This window comes from Arachis stenosperma, chromosome 5 (genome assembly GCF_014773155.1).
Source record: "Arachis stenosperma cultivar V10309 chromosome 5, arast.V10309.gnm1.PFL2, whole genome shotgun sequence".
Classification (NCBI taxonomy): domain Eukaryota; kingdom Viridiplantae; phylum Streptophyta; class Magnoliopsida; order Fabales; family Fabaceae; genus Arachis; species Arachis stenosperma.
In genome coordinates this window covers 46,604,675-46,608,516 of record NC_080381.1, presented here as the reverse complement: position 1 = coordinate 46,608,516, position 3,842 = coordinate 46,604,675, and the positions used below count along the sequence as shown (strand labels likewise).

At 38.3% G+C, this 3,842-nt stretch overlaps 1 non-coding gene across 1 annotated transcript; it reads left to right on the top strand.

The window, feature by feature from the left end:
• Positions 1-1,461: 1,461 nt before the first annotated feature.
• On the top strand, positions 1,462-1,569 carry LOC130984318 (small nucleolar RNA R71). The gene has a single exon (XR_009088261.1). It is a non-coding gene; the product is annotated as a small nucleolar RNA R71 (small nucleolar RNA).
• The last annotated feature ends 2,273 nt before the right edge of the window (positions 1,570-3,842 follow it).

Here is a 3,842-nt window from a genome sequence, read left to right as displayed (position 1 = left end):
ACAGAGGGCTCTCATGGAGCCTCATAAATGATCAGAGCAATGTTGGAACCTCCCAACACCAAACTTAGAGTTTGAATGTGGGGGTTCAACACCAAACTTAGAGTTTGGTTGTGGCCTCCCAACACCAAACTTAGAGTTTGACTGTGGGGGCTCTATTTGTCTCTGATTTGAGGGAAGCTCTTCAAGCTTCCTCTCCATGGTGACAGAGGGATATCCTTGAGCCTTAAACACATAGGATTCTTCATTCACTTGAATGATCAGTTCACCTCCATCAACATCAATCACAGCCTTTGCTGTGGCTAGGAAGGGTCTGCCAAGGATGATGGATTCATCCATGCACTTCCCAGGATCTTGTCTCTTTTGAGGCAATTTCTGCCTAGACAAGTCATCCAGTTCTTTGGTGAGCAAGGGAGGTTCATCTTCCCAAGTCTCATTTCTAAATAACTTGTCATTTAGCTTCATGATTGCTCCAAGGTATTTAGCAACTTGCTCTTCAGTGACATACTCATCCTCTTCAGAGGGAGAATACTCATCAGAGCTCATGAATGGCAGAAGTAAGTCCAATGGAATCTCTATGGTCTCATTTTGAGCCTCAGATTCCCATTGTTCCTCATTGAGGGACTCAGAGGAGATTGGTACACGCCCACTGAGGTCTTCCTCAGTGGCGTCCTCCTCCTCTCTTTCCTCTCCATATTCGGCCATGTCTATGGCTTTGCACTCTCCTTTTGGATTTTCTTCTGTATTACTTGGGAGAGTGCTAGGAGGGAGTTCAGTAACTTTCTTGCTCAGCTGACCCACTTGTCCTTCCAAATTTCTGATGGAGGACCTTGTTTCATTCATGAAACTTTGAGTGGTTTTGATTAGATCAGAGACCATTGTTGCTAAGTCAGAGGTATTCTGCTTAGAACTCTCTGTCTGTTGCTGAGAAGATGATGGAAAAGGCTTGTCATTGCTAAACCTGTTTCTTCCACCATTATTGTTATGGAAACCTTGTTGAGGTCTCTCTTGATCCTTCCATGAGAAATTTGGGTGATTTCTCCATGAAGAATTATAGGTGTTTCCATAGGGTTCTCCTAGGTAATTCACCTCTTCCATTGAAGGGTTCTCAAGATCATAAGCTTCTTCCTTAGATGAAGCATCCTTGGTACTGTTTGGTGCATTTTGCATTCCAGACAGACTTTGAGAAATCAAATTGACTTGTTGAGTCAATATTTTATTCTGAGCCAAAATGGCGTTCAGAGTGTCAATCTCAAGAACTCCTTTCTTCTGATTAGTCCCATTGTTCACAGGATTCCTTTCAGAAGTGTACATGAATTGGTTATTTGCAACCATTTCAATTAGCTCTTGAGCCTCTGTAGGCGTCTTCTTCAGATAAAGAGATCCTCCAGCAGAGCTATCCAAGGACATCTTAGATAGTTCAGAGAGACCATCATAGAAAATACCTATGATGCTCCAATCAGAAAGCATGTCTGAGGGACATTTTCTGATCAATTGTTTGTATCTTTCCCAAGCTTCATAGAGGGATTCTCCATCCTTTTGTCTGAAGGTTTGGACTTCCACTCTAAGCTTACTCCATCTTTGTGGTGGAAAGAACTTTGCCAAGAAGGCATTGACTAGCTTTTCCCAAGAGTCCAGGCTTTCTTTAGGTTGAGAGTCCAACCATATTCTAGCTCTGTCTCTTACAGCAAAAGGGAATAGCATCAGTCTATAGACCTCAGGGTCTATCCCATTAGTCTTGACTGTGTCACAGATTTGCAAGAATTCAGTTAAGAACTGATGAGGATCTTCCATTGGAAGTCCATGGAACTTGCAATTCTGTTGCATTAGAGAAACTAATTGAGGTTTAAGCTCAAAGTTGTTTGCTCCAATGGCAGGGATAGAGATGCTTCTCCCATAGAAGTCGGGAGTAGGTGCAGTAAAGTCACCCAGCACCTTCCTTGCATTGTTGGCATTGTTGTTGTTTTCGGCTACCATGTCTTCTTTTTCTTTGAAGAATTCGGTCAGGTCCTCTAAAGAGAGTTGTGCTTTGGCTTCTCTTAGCTTTCTCTTCAAGGTCCTTTCAGGTTCAGGGTCAGCTTCAACAAGAATGCCTTTGTCTTTGTTCCTGCTCATATGAAAGAGAAGAGAACAAGAAAATATGGAATCCTCTATGTCACAGTATAGAGATTCCTTGAGGTGTCAGAGGAAGAAGAGGAATAGAAGACAGAAGTAGAAAATTCGAACTTATCAAAGAAGATGGAGTTCGAATTTTTCATTAAGAGATAGTGTTAGTCCATAAACAGAAGGATGTGAGAAGAAGGGAAGTAATTTCGAAAATTAAGTAAAAGATTTTGAAAAATTTTTGAAAAACACTAATTGATTTTTGAAAACAAAAGTGGGAAAGAAGTAAAGTGATTTTTGAAAAAGATTTTGAAATTAGATATTAAAAAGATTTGATTGAAAACTATTTTGAAAAAGATGTGGTTAAGAAGATATGATTGGTTTTAAAAAGATGTGATTGAAAAGATATGATTTGAAAACAATTTTAAAAAGATATGATTTGAAAACAATTTGAAAAGATATGAATTTTTTTAAAAAAAATTAATGACTTGCCTAACAAGAAAAGATATGATTCAAGCATAAAACCTTCCTTAATAGAAAAGGCAAAAAATGTTCAATCAAATCATTAATTGTTAGTAAGTATCTTAGAAAAAGGAAAGAAATTGATTTTGAAAACATTTGATTGAAAAGATATGATTTGAAAAAGATTTGATTTTGAAAAACTTTGAAAACTTGAAAAAAAATTGATTTGAAAACAAAATCTTCCCCCTAGCACCATCCTGGCGTTAAACGCCCAGAATGTGCACATTCTGGCGTTTAACGCCCAAACTACTACCCTTTTGGGCGTTAAACGCCCAGCCAGGCACCCTGGCTGGCGTTTAAACGCCAGTCTGTCTTCTTCACTGGGCATTTTCGAATGCCCAGCTTTTTCTGTGTGATTCCTCTGCAGTATGTTCTGAATCTTTAATTCTCTGTATTATTGACTTGAAAAGACACAAATTAAAAATATTTTTGGATTTTTAATAATAAGGAATAATCAAAATGCAACTAAATAACAATGCATGCAAGACACCAAACTTAGCAGTTTGTATACTACTGACACTAACAAGATGAGAATGCATATGAGAAACAACAAAACACTCAAGTCAATAGAATTCAAAGATCAAAACAAGGAAATCATCAAGAACAACTTGAAGATTAGTGAAGACACATGCATAAATTCGAAAAATGCAAGAAAAACAGAAACATGCAATTGACACCAAACTTAAGATGAGACTCTAGACTCAAACAAAAAATATTTTTGGATTTTATGATTTGGTAATTTTTTTGGGTTTTTTCGAAAATTAAGTGAAAAGGAAAATAAAGGTATCAAAATTCTTAATGAGAATTCCAGGAATCATGCAATGTTAGTCTAAAGCTTTAGTCTAAAGGAATTAGACATGGCCGGCTAAGCTTCAGCAGGACATTGCATTCAAGAGCTAAATTGATGAGAATCAATCAGCTTTGGTGATGATAAGAACATCACCTTGAAACACTAGAATTCATTCTTAAGAACTCTGAAGAAAAATACCTAATCTAAGCAACAAGATGAACCGTCAGTTGTCCATACACAAGAACAATCCCCGGCAACGGCGCCAAAAACTTGGTGCCCGAAATTGTGATCACTACAACTTCGCACAACTAACCAGCAAGTGCACTGGGTCGTCCAAGTAATACCTTACGTGAGTAAGGGTCGATCCCACGGAGATTGTTGGTATGAAGCAAGCTATGGTCATCTTGTAAATCTCAGTCAGGCAGACTCA